Source organism: Lampetra planeri, chromosome 11, assembly GCF_965212315.1.
Source record: "Lampetra planeri chromosome 11, kcLamPlan1.2.h2, whole genome shotgun sequence".
In the NCBI taxonomy this organism is placed as follows: domain Eukaryota; kingdom Metazoa; phylum Chordata; class Hyperoartia; order Petromyzontiformes; family Petromyzontidae; genus Lampetra; species Lampetra planeri.
In genome coordinates, this window is record NC_136117.1 from 3,244,465 (window position 1) to 3,257,743 (window position 13,279).

Below are 13,279 nucleotides of genomic sequence, written 5' to 3' on the forward strand. Positions count from 1 at the left end.
GTATTCATGGGCGGCTGCTAGGATTGTCACTTCTGGTACAAAATCGTGGACATATGATGCGCCCAAGAGCATCGGAAGAGGGCAGAACTGTATGCAAATGCATTGTCTTGAGGGGTGCATCGTTCCGTAACTGACAAAAAACTGGGACTCTTGACGTCCCGGGAAGACTTACTGACAGCTGCTTCAAAAACAGGACGTCCTGGGCGGGGGGAATAAAAACAACAACCAGGGCACGTGCCACTTGAGCTCATGCTCCTCCTATTGGATCCCATTGATGACCTCAGGATCCCAACAGCGCAGGAGAGTGCCGCTCTCCACGGCGATTATGAACCTCCCACAGTCAACCAGTGGGGAGCGGTAGTGTAGCGGTTAACACGCTGTGCTGTGAATCCGGTTCACCCGAGTTAGATTCCCGCTCGCGACCAACAGCAGTGACCATTATCTGAACCGGTCCCGGTCCTGGGCCTCCCCCTAGGTAGTCTCAGCCTCAAATAAGTACCTGGTGTGGTGTGTAAACATTGCCACGAGGGAGACAAAAGTGGCCGGGCGTGGTGCCGGCCACCCACCCCCCTTGCGTGGCGTTCCGGCCTCCTTCATAGGTGCTCACTAACAGCACTTGCACCTCCGATTAGCACGGTTGGCTACGTATGGTGCGAAAGAAGTTCAACATACTGTACATACAAACATTCACTGTGACGTAAAAACAGACTTAATCTTCTTGTCAAGAGTGTTCAAGCATAACTTTTATTTTTAAAATACGAACTTTTTTTTCTCTCACTGTCACTGTGAGGAAAAGATGCTGATTACATGGAATGCTTATTACATATGATTAAACAGTGCATCGATAAGGGATTAAACTATTCCGTGTCTCGTAAAAGAAAGTATGCGTTTCCATGCGACTGTGGTTCTAAACTAAGTACAGTCCGTTCTATAACGTGTGCTATTTTCATAACGCGAATTGGATATAACGCGATGAATGTATTAGCGAACACGTCTTTTATAACGCGGATGCGAATTGGATATAACTCGATCGAGTGAACAAAACTACGTCCCGCGAGGTAAGAATAAGCGGTTGTGAGGCTGCCTCGGCGTAGCATCACACAAGGGATTGGGATGCTGCTGGATGCTTCTAGATGCTACCCACGCGCCTCAGTCTTTGTTCGGCCTGCGTACCCATCTCCCGTGTTATCACGGACTGTGATTTACGCTGTATTATATATTATTTATTACTTATTACGACGCGATGTTCCAAAATCCTTCTGTACAAGGCGATGCTGCCGCACTCGATTGGTCCTGGCACCCCAGAGATTCATCAGTTCGACCTCCTGGCCCGGAAGTCGGAAAGCACCGGCCGAGATTAAATTACTGCACCTCGGTCCCACCCAACGGTATGAATGGATAACACGGCCATTCGTTATCGGCAGGTGGTGGGATAAAGTGTGGGTGCTCACACTTTCCTCGAAGACAACGTGGCCCAAAGTAGCGGAGTGCATGTGAGATGTGAGATGTCAGGGCCGGACCTTTACCACCTTAAAGCGTTGCTTTTGCTTTTTACAATTTTCAAGTCTGGGGTCATAAACTAGGCCTGGGTGGTCGGCGCCAAATTGGACAAATCAGTTTCAGTGGTGGCTCCCGTCATGAACTGCGAGTGGGTCCACAAATCGCCATTGCCAGTGGCAAGGGTGCACCCTAACCCAGTGTTGTTCTTCATCGCAAGGCCCGTGGGCCACTGGCGGTCCCTGGAAGCCTTTCGTGTGGCCTCTGACCTGCGACCCTTAGAATATAAACAAATGTGTTGCATGGAAACGCACACTTTCTTTATGAGATGCGAATTAGTTTAAGCACTCACCATGCAACTGTTTAATCTTATGTAATTGGTATGTAATCAGCACTAAACATTTGCTGCAGAAGTCTAGTCCGTTCAAACGTCAGCATCTTTCCTCCCCGGTGGCCTTTAGTGAGGCCCCTGTGGCGTGCGGCCCCCGGACAAAAAATACACAAATGTGAAAACACCACCCCATCATCATCGTCGTCATCGTGCTGCTCTCACAACCCCAACAATGGTTTTAAATGTGTGGTGGCTCTCACACTGACGCCTACCTGTCAACTCCTTAACAGTGCCCTACCTTATTACAGACTGATTCAGACCTTATTGGTCACCCCGGTCCCTTATAAATCTCAAGGTTTATCCTACAAAGTCCCATCACGACGGAGAAACACATTTTTTTGCCCGTATTGAAACGGCTGTACGCCGTATGGACCTGAAAACTCAAAGTCGCTGGACCAGAATACGGGGTAACCCGTTTGGGTTGACACGGAATGCTGATGATGTCTCTTCGGCGAAGGTGACCCCCTCTGATCATCAGTGAAGAACGCCGGGCGAACCGGTTAATCTCGGGGCAGCAGTGATGAGGACTTCAAAGGTGCATGTCCTGTTCTCTAGCGACACCTCCTGGACGGAAAACAAATCGAAGGCCGCGTTGAATACAGTAGCATGCAGTCAGTTACGCTGTAAAACTGAAATGTTCACATGAATTCGAAGCGATCGCAGAACGGATGAAAAAAAACGTCGTCAGCACCTGAAATAACTCTTCAAAAAGACATTCAAAGCTCCAAGTAATTACTCATTGGTTCGGATGAGTAATCGCTAACTTAAAACGGATTTCACAACACGGCACAACTGAAAAAAAGGTATCCATGCTCCAAGGGGCATGTGGCAATGCTCATTTGCATAACTATGCTGTCCTGAGCCAGTGGTGGAAATTCCACATTCTCACAGTCGAGACAGTCAGGACACTGTGCAAACACTGCTTTGGAAGAGTTGGGGGGCGCTGCGGTGGTGAGATGTTAACGACCTCGCCTGCTATACAGGAGGTCGTGGGGTCGATCCACGACCCTGACGCCTGCTGCTGTATATTTGGAGTTTGTAAGTTATCCCCGTGGTTTGCGTGGAATTTTTCCCTCCACGTTGAGAAACATAAGTTTCTAATATTTGGCCACTATACATTTCCACATGATAAGCCACTTTTTTTAGCTATAATTTGTGGCCAGGTTGCTTCTGAAAAAGAGCTATGTAGCACAGTGGGCCTTACCTGGTCAAATAAAAAGTTTCGTTGAATTTAGACTCCCCGCAATATGATGATTAATTTATTGACCCCATAGAAATGATCGTCTAAGTTGACCTCTGACGAGGTACATCTTCTGAGTCCAGCACTTTGACCAGACACCACCTAGCTGGGTACATTGTTTATATAATCAGTCTGCTACATCCATCACAACAGCATCCCTGATCAATCCACTGCTGGATGAACTCACCCCACAACCCCCGTCCAAAGCCGCTGCTATCTCTCCCACCTTCTTGCAATTTAACAGTCTGCTGCATCCCACCATTGAGAACAAAACGCTGCATTTTTGGCAAAATTGGATGTTTCTGCAATTACAATACCGCATTCACGATAAGCCCGCAGCTCCCATTAGCATGGCTGGCTACATACGGTGCGAAAGAAGTTCAACAAACTGTGTGTACATGCATTTGGGACAAATTTTGATTTGGTGTCTGGCTCTCTCATCAATCGGGGAGTCATTCTGGTCCCCCCCCCCCCCCGTCAGCAATGAGTCCATGACAAGACGGCAACAAAAACTCTGCGAAATACGTTACGCAATGTGGGTTTCAAATTTCTATAACGCAGGCCGTACGGGAAAAAAAAGTAGTGATCGCGCTCGCAATGGTATTGTGTTAGCGGAGAGAAAACAACGCTCTGCAAAAACACGCAAACGCGATGCTTACGAGTGGGAACGTCACACTTGGTGCCGCCGTATGGCAATGAGTGACATTGGCTACGGAACATGAAACCAGTTAACCGAGCAAGGGCGATCCCACGTTTTGGGTAAATCTGTTTGCGCACATCGCTTGCGTGTTTGTGTGTGGTTACGTGCGCGTGCGCAAGCGGTAGTGTAGCGGGTAGCGGTCTGCGCTACGAACCCGGCGATTATCTGAACTGGTCATGGGCCCCCGCTAGGTCGACTCAGCCTCAAATGAGTACCGGGCGTGGTGCTGGCCACCCACCGCCTTGTGTGCCGTGCCGGCCTTCATAGGTGCTCGCTAACAGCACTTGCCCCAACGGTCTGTTACAGGCTACACGGGGGGTCTTTGTCTTTGGTTACGTGCGCCCGTGCTTGCGTATTACCGTCAGCGAAAATTTGCGGGGCTTTTTTTTTTTGGTGCGTAAATTGACAAAACAAGGGCACGATTTGATAAATAACAAGGGCCCGAGTTATTTTAGAAGTTTAGTGACATAGTCCAGAACGTGATAGGGTGTTGTCGCACGCGGGCGCCAGTTTTCTCTCAGTTGGCTGGAGCCCTGAGAGGTTGGTAGGTTAACCGAAGGCAAACGACAAACACATGCCTCGTTAATATTAAACTCGCGCGCGCTCGGGGTGAATGGATTCAACTCCCCGCTGTTTTGCCAGCCGAGGAGACCGCTTTTGGGTTGGTTGCCATCGTAAGCCGTGAGCAAGCGACACCGATGTCTTCTCGAAGTTGTCCACGTGTTTTTCCCCTCCGTCAGCCAAGGTCCGCATCGTACGTCAGTGGGCCCACCACCGCCACCACCACCGCTGCCGCCACCCCCACAACCGCTACCGCCACCGCCGCCGCCACCACCGCCACCAAGCATTTTCGCTCTGCATGAAAAACGTCGCTGCTTGATATAATAATACACGTTGGCTCCAAGTCATCATTATGTATGGTAACTATATTGTAAAAATATACAACAGCACAGAAAGCTTTACAGATGTGGCCATCCTTTGAGACATGTGGTGACTTTATGTCGAGGGTGGGCTGTTTGTATTTTGATGGAGTACCCATCAAAAAAAACCCACACGGAAACACACCGATACCACTGGAACTCAGCAGATAGCTTCTCTAACTACTCCCACCATTAGAGATCTACCTTCTCTAGCTCCTCCCCCTTTTAGTGATCTACCTTCTCTAGTTCCTCCCCCTTTTAGTGATCTACCCACTCTAGCTCCTCCTCCTTTTAGTGATCTACCTTCTCTAGCTCCTCCCCCTTTTAGTGATCTACCTTCTCTAGCTCCTCTCCCTTTTAGTGATCTACCTTCTCTAGCTCCTCCCCCTTTTAGTGATCTACCTTCTCTAGCTCCTCCCACTTTTAGTGATCTACCTTCTCTAGCTCCTCCCCCTTTTAGTGATCTACCTTCTCTAGCTCCTCCCCCTTTTAGTGATCTACCTTCTCTAGCTCCTCCCCCTTTTAGTGATCTACCTTCTCTAGCTCCTCCCCCTTTTAGTAATCTACCTTCTCTAGCTCCTCCCTCTTTTAGTGATCTACCTTCTCTAGCTCCTCCCCCTTTTAGTGATCTACCTTCTCTAGCTCCTCCCCCTTTTAGTAATCTACCTTCTCTAGCTCCTCCCCCTTTTAGTGATCTACCTTCTCTAGCTCCTCCCCCTTTTAGTGATCTGACTTCTCTAGCTCCTCCCCCTTTTAGTGATCTATCTTCTCTAGCTCCTCCCTCTTTTAGTGATCTACCTTCTCTAGCTCCTCCCCCTTTTAGTGATCTACCTTCTCTAGCTCCTCCCCCTTTTAGTGATCTATCTTCTCTAGCTCCTCCTTCTTTTAGTGATCTACCTTTTCTAGCTCCTCCCACTTTTAGTGATCTACCTTCTCTAACTCCTCCCACTTTTAGTGATCTACCTTCTCTACCTACTACCTATTCGAGCTAAGGTCGTTCCCTGCAGGTGATGCCTCTATTTTAGCTCGATCCACCAACACACGGCCATAGTGCAGAATGCAAAAAAGGTGTTTGACCCTAGAAAGCACGTGTTGACACAGTGTGTGATTGAGTCTGGAATCCCATTATCCCTCGCAGAATCCATTGCTTTTGCATAGCTGTATAAATTGACATTCGTGTTCATGGCCTGCATCCAATATTAACTTTTGGCAGCAACCTGCGATATTATAATTTCCACATGATTTGAACTTGGATCTCCAAATCCCTCACCTCTGAAGTTCAGATGATTTCAGAATAGCGCTGCCAGATGCTGTTAAATGTGACCTCGTTTCTCCCCTCCAGTTTCTTCCAAATTAATCGTGGATCCATCCATTGTGGTGCTGCAGTTCGATCTCTCGACTCAAGAGCCGGTGAATTAAAATCCGAGTGGGGAGTCGACTCAGTCTATCACCAAACCGAGATCAATGAAATTAGTACTACTGCTTTATTTACATTCAGCGGTGAGTGTCCTATGAAAAGAATGGCCCCAGCCACAGTGATATGGGATTGCTAATGGAGATTAACAACGCTCCGGGCTTGTCTGAGCAGGGAAAAATGAGGGTGCGATTCGGATCCCAGCAAATTACAAGTTCGTCCTGGCTGGCTCTCCACTGCGTCTGCAGTTTGTACTGCGTGTTTTTCAGCGCGATGTCTGACATTTAGCTCTACATCCTTCATCAGGTCCTAATTGATTGTCTACTGAAGACCATCAGATTCGCAAGCCTTCATCTGCAGCAGCCAATCGCATTTCACAGCCCTTCCGCACGATACCTGCAGCCAGTGACACGTGGGGATTGGACGTGACACGTGTGGCAGTGACACGATGACATCATGGCTGACCCTGCACGTGATACTCGAGTGCCCTCGCCGGTGGTACCAATGAAGGTGCAGCGGGGCTGGGGGCAGGAACACTCGGCGCCATGGTGGCGAGATGTTAATTCCCTCGCCTAGTGTGCAGGATGTCGTGGGTTCGATCCCAACCCTGACGCCTGCTGTATATTTGGAGTGTGTATGTTCTCTCTCCTCATGGTCGCGCGGATTTTGGTTTTGGTTGGGTTTTCCTCCACATTGAGAATCAATACGCGTTTAGAGTATTGGCTTGCTACACATTTCCACGTGGAAAAAACAATTGTCATTTGTGGTCAGGTCGCTTATGAAAAAGAGATACTGGATATAGCTCGGTGGGCCTTACCTACTAAAATGAAAAAAAATGTTTTTTTTTAGTTTATACTTCGTGGAGAGGGTGGGGGGGCTCTGAGGTGCCATGGAGCAGGGTGAGCAAGAGTCGAGGGAGCAGCTCACAGGGCTGCTGAGTTGTTGCTTTCTCGACGTTTGTTTACCCAGGGCAGCATCACTGAGTCTCAAATCTCTCTTTCTTGAGACGATTGCTCTGCGTTTGCCAATTTCAAATTTCCCACAATTTGGAACCATGTCACTGGCGTGCAGTAGCCTACACTTATTCTTCGACGACGTCACATAACGAAACGGTCAGCGTCCAGCTGTAAAGTAGACGACACATATTCACAGTCAATGCACATCGCATGCATTAACCAGGGCGGCTCTGCTGGAGTTGGACTTCCTTCTCTGCAGAGAGCAGCGAGCATGACATCGCTGGGCCACGCGACGTCAAGCACGCGCACGGGCGGGGCTGCGAATCTCATCAGAATATTTATATATATTGGAGGAATCCGATGAGCTATGAAGCTCTTTTTCACAGGTGTGCAGAATCTGTGGTGGGGCGTGTGGACTCTCGCCGACTCGCACCCCAGATCCCCGATGGTCGCCCTTCACCGGAGTGGCCATGCCGCTGACGAAGCCGCCCGCCCACTAATTGTCGGAAGCTCCGTTATTGGTGGGAGCCATCATGAAGCACAACAATTAGTCACTGCTAACAACACTATCTCTACATGTCCCTATGGTGCTGGTATGATGTCAATTTGTGACATTTGGCTTCCAACACATGGAATAAAGGTGTTAAGGTCACCCCCGCTGGATTGTCTCTGCCTTCCTTTCTCATCTCATCTCCTCTCTGCGTGCCGTTTGCCTCTGCAACTACGGTCTACTCTCAGCACTCCCGGTGATGGGAGGGTAAAATTTATCCTCTATTCAATGCATTGTCTTGAAATACTTTCCATTAACAATTGTCAATGCGGACTCTATCCCCTCGCTCAAGTCTAAACGAATGAGGTTCTTATTCGACTCCACCTACCATTATGTCTGGACGCTGCCACGGTCTTACAGTTGCCATTACTGGAATTGCAATGCAGAGGTCGCCGGTTCAATCTCCCGGCGGCAGCAGGGTGAAACAATGGTAAAGTGTGGGTACTTCCACCTCCTCAAAGAAACCTGGGCAATGTAGAAGAGTAGACCAGAAATTGCCACGCCAGGAACGGGGCTCTCTAGAGCTCCCTCGAGTGAGTTGGAGGCCCTTCTGCCAGCAGTGACATAAAGAAGCCATTGCAGGGCCGCACCTTGACTTTTCTACCGTTTGACTGTGAACCCGCAGTCATGGAATAATAGTTTACCATGTTTGTGTTCTCCACGAGTAGATCTTTCCCCGTCTATAAGCTCGAGCAACATCCATCCAGATGTCCATTGGGCAGTGCACCTGTCGCAGAATCGGAAGATAAGTGGAGGTGATCGAGGGGCAAGAGCAGTGAGCCAGCACCGCGGAGTGGCCTGGGGTCGAATCTAGGCAGCAGCCGCCCGTAATAATTAATTAGGATTCTCAAGTACCGTACTGTATGATATCGGCCTGTTTAGCACGCTTCAATTTGTAGAAAACCGACCGAGAGCCGTATTGACACAGTCCACCAGTGTCCGCAGGCGCCGAATGTCCATCAGCGAATGTGGTTTGGGTCGACGCTCGATTTATTTTTCTGTGTGGTGGCAGCACAGCGGCTTGTGCATTTTACTGTGAGCCATGGCCACGTGAGTCCAACGCCTGGCCATGGCTGACATCAGTCGCGGTGAGAGAGCACCGACATCCGAACTGATAAATTGATCACTAACTTTTCAAGAACCCGCACTGACCAGCATGGTGAAGTATGGCAAAACAACTCCCACGATCGACGTATAGCTTTGAGAGACCACCATGCAGTTGGTGGAATGCCAAAAAAACTGTCCATTATTATTGTTATTATTATATAATTCGTTTACATGACGTAATGTTTATCACATTTGGATGGGCGTCTTGCTAAAATAAAATAATGTCATTAATTGTACATTAAACAAAGAGAACATGATTCAACTTAAATTGAAATAAAGTATAGGATAGTGCAAGGCTTAATAATAGTAAAAATGCATTATTTGGGCCATAGCATCAGCACAATGTGGCCTGTTGATAAGCAGTTGCCTGTGTGGCAGCTGTCTGTCCAAAATGTCCTTACCAAGTGCCGCACACTCATTTGATAATATTCCATTAGCACATTATCAGGATTGCGAGATGAGAGTTCAATCTGCGGCATCGACGGGGTAAATGTTGGACTTGGGAGCCAATCACGCCAGCCATGTCCATGCTGTCCAAACCAACCCTGGGATAAATCAAGAGCTGGACTATTTGGGTTGGCTAGTGTAATGTCTGAGGGAGCAGGCCGTGAGTCATTGCTGATAAAACACATTGTTTCCTGAATATACAAAGTCGCTTTCCTATCAGAGGAGCCCATGCTCAAAAGTCAGAAACCATGACCCCTGTGTGGCCCAGTCTAGCCTAGCCAAGCCTAACTGCTCATGAGCACGCAAGCCAGCATGAGTCGAAGCATGGCTCTTTCATGCTGCATCATTGCAGTTTTGCTGATTAAAACAGAAATCCCTCGCCAACCGCAGGCTTGCCAACCGCAGAATTTATGTATACATTATTTGTACTGTACTGTAATTCTCGCAGTGCATAAACCATGTCGCATCGCAACCGCATTCACATACACCCTTTCCCATTCCGAGATGCCTGCAAGTTGCAGGGTGGGTCCCATTCATCATTGAATCCCGGAACGTGCAAGCGGACATTGTACTGTACTTACCACAGAAAACTGTAGCGACACGACCACACTTCATGATAGCTGGCGCCAAACTGTGCCACACGCCCTCCGGCATGGCCTTGTGGGAGCCTCGGTACGTCTTCCGACCTGAAGACGTACCGATAAAGTTATTTTATTCTAGTTTTTCTTCCGATTCCGTTCCGAAGACATACACGTACGCCTGCCCACTCATCTGTCCTTGATGACCCGGAGGAAGAGGGGGAGGGTGGTCTCAGCCCACCATTCCTTTCTTGCACGGCCATATTCTGGGTGAAGAAAGTAACAAACAAGGTCATAATCCAGCTATCTTGCAACGTTCCGCCTGGTCATCTGACATATGGTGTCTCCTGTAAACAGACGACGTCGATATTGTGGGATGTGGCTAAATGATGCATGACGTCGTGTTCAGCCGCAGGATTGTCCTTCGACATTGAGCTGAAGAACAAAACGGAGCACTGGCCCTACAGCCCTGGAGAACTGAGCCCTGGACGGGAGGTGTAACTGTAGCCACGTGTTGGCTGGTATCTTGACAATTCGGCCAGCTAGCTGCAGCTTTGGTTTCCCCAGACATGGCTGACGAGGCCGGGTACTTGCAAGGGGAAACGACAAGGGCATAGCTGCATTTATCCCTGTGTAATAAAAAAGCATGGTATGGTGTATCAAACGCCACGGAGAGGTCTAACAGGACTAACATAGCCATCCCGCTTTGTCTAGCATGTGGTTGATGTCAAGGAGTTTGTCAGACGACAAATGTCGCTGTAGCTGCAGAGCAGCGTGTTTTTCAATGAGTTTGCTTAAAAATTGGTGTATTTGATATAGGCCGATAGTTTTAAAAGAATGATGGTCCAGGTGTGCTTTCTTTAGTAATGGGGAGTCAGATGTGAGTTTCAACTCATGAGGAAATACGTATTGACTGAAGGATTGATTTATTTTGCAGGGATAGGACCCAAAATTGTATGGCTCTGCTTGACGAGCACTGAGGACATGGATTAACTATCACAAAAAGTTGGCTTCATCTTTGCTAGGGTTTCTGTGAGATGGGACAGTGTGACTTGTCTGAACTCATGTAAAGAGTGAGCCTGATGAAGTTGGACCAATGGTACTGGAAATGGACATTCTCAGATCATGAATGTTGTAAAAAAATATTTTTTAAAGATATGTCAGTTTCCCACTGTATCGGGAAGAGACTGTTCAGTGGATTTAGGGTTGGACAGTTCACTGACAACTTTGAATAAATCCCAAGGTTGAATTTTGGGAGTTTCAATCATGTTTGCAAGATACGTTTTCTTGGCATCAAAGATTTCTTGGTGATATTGTTTGTTGAAAAGTTTCAGCGAAATGTTGTCAGTCAGCAGACTGGTTTTATGCAAACGGCATTCAGCTGAGCGCCCTCGTCTCTTGAGAATACTATTTTGTGTGTAGGAGAGAAACGATTAGGCTCTTGAAATATTGAGGTTTTTTTACCAAACTGGAAAAAAATGCATCTTCTTGTTATTTTGGTTGCCCACCCCTGGTCTAGGCTAAGAATATTGTCCATGAACTGGCAGGCTAACGGGTCATGAGGAGAATCGGCTCAGACAGTATCAGGGAGAAAGGGGACTCCAGGGACAGGATTATAGCCTTGGTGGTGACAGTAACTCATTAGGTATTCTACCACTTTACTTAAATAATCAAAAACGTAAGGGCAATGAATGGCAATAGCCCAGCGGTTCAGGGGGCCACACTGGGTTATCAGGAGATTATGGTCTCAAATTCTCAAATGCTACCGATTGGCTGTCACCCCAGGCACTAAAACATAGACGTTGGAAATCAGCTGTTGATGGCGCTTGGCCCACGAGCATAGAATAAAAAAATACAAAGAGGCTGCAGTTTTCCCAGTCACGGCTCAAATGTTGGGTCATCACACGGGCACCGCAAAAAAAAATTAAAATATAAATGAGTTATTGAATGAAAGTGCAACTCTCATTAGCCGTGAGCGCTATCGCCATCAGAGGTGATTCTAAGTTCAATGCCCTCCTCTTGTCCATGGCCCCACTCTATGTATTATCCAAAATGTTGTGGATGAGTGCGAGCCGCTCAATTTGTCGAAGTTTGTTTGCTCACGGACAAAAAATTCAGATTAATACGTGCGAAGAGCTCATCGCCTCGCATCCCCATATAGGGTATACAAATCATCACGAGCAATGTCAAAATGTAACTGGGATTGCCACCTTTTGAGGAACAAATATACCGGGACACAGTGGGAAAAAGAATAACTCACGATACCCAAAGAGGGGAGAACCACGTGTAACGGCATCGTCTAGACTGGTAAATAATTACGCAACTAACAACATCTGCGACTTATAGCCTCCTGGGAAGACCGCGAGATTCCTGTGAGCATCGTAACTGCACTGCTCGCGATGCTGCTGCTGCCGCGGAGGAACACACGTGGCGCCATCTTGTCTCCCGTGCGGCCTATCGCAGGTCCCAGGCCACGCGGTGTCCCCAGCCTCCAGTGAGGAGGCAGTGAGGTTCAGCCGCACTATTTTTATTCCTGTACCTGTACAGTACACTACATTATATATTTTAAATTCCATACATTTACTGTACAAGATGTATTTAACACTAGAAAATATTAATAATATTTTACTTTACAATATATACTGTACTCCTATAACGCGATAGTTGCGTTCCTGAAAAACACCGCGTTTTGGAAAAATCGTGTTATAATGAATATTATATAATACAAGGTAAATGACAGCCCACGATAACACGTGAGATGCGTACGCAGGCTGAACAAAGACTGAGGCGCGTGGGTAGCATCAGAAGCATCCAGCAGCACCCCAATGCCCTGTGTGATGCTAAGCTGAGGGCAGCCATACAACTGCTCATTCCAATTCGCGTGACGTAGTTCCGTTCACTCAATCGTGCTATATCCAATCCGCATCCGCGTTATAAAAATGTGTTCCCTTACACATTCATCCAATTCGCCTTATTAAAATACACGTGACAGGAGAACGGACTATACTTATTTTTTAATAGTTCGTGTTGATGTAGGGTAGCATAAAACAAACGGAGGGGTGGGTGTCGTTTTACAAACAGTAAGCCAACCCCTTTGGTTCACTTACGCCTTTGATTTGCTGATCGCAGATTTGCCGATTGCGGATATTTTCAAGAACGTAACCCCGCAATGGGCAAAGACAAAGGTCCCCTGTATAGCCTTAACAGACTGTAGGAGCAAGTGCTGTTAGCGAGCAGCACCTATGAAGGCTGTACGCGCACGTACACACATGCACCGACTTTATACGTTTCTGTACAGCATGTACCATATGCAATATTTCAGAACGCGGCTGCATATATTTAGATGAACCATGAGTAAGCAAATGCTTTAATAGCTGGTACACTAATAGCACTCATGGGTACACAGGCCGGCGTGCCATACCCTCCATCACACACCTGTCTGGATGTTATGTGAGCATCGGACTCCGTGTATCTGTGCG

The 13,279-nt window shown here is 47.7% G+C and overlaps 1 long non-coding RNA gene across 1 annotated transcript; it reads right to left on the reverse strand.

Annotated features, from left to right (window-relative positions):
* Window positions 1-730: 730 nt before the first annotated feature.
* Window positions 731-10,056, reverse strand: LOC144721417 (uncharacterized). The gene is made up of 3 exons (XR_013585905.1): window positions 9,804-10,056; window positions 8,313-8,395; window positions 731-2,452 (listed from the first exon to the last, which is right to left on the reverse strand). It is a non-coding gene; the product is annotated as an uncharacterized LOC144721417 (long non-coding RNA).
* Window positions 10,057-13,279: the final 3,223 nt, after the last annotated feature.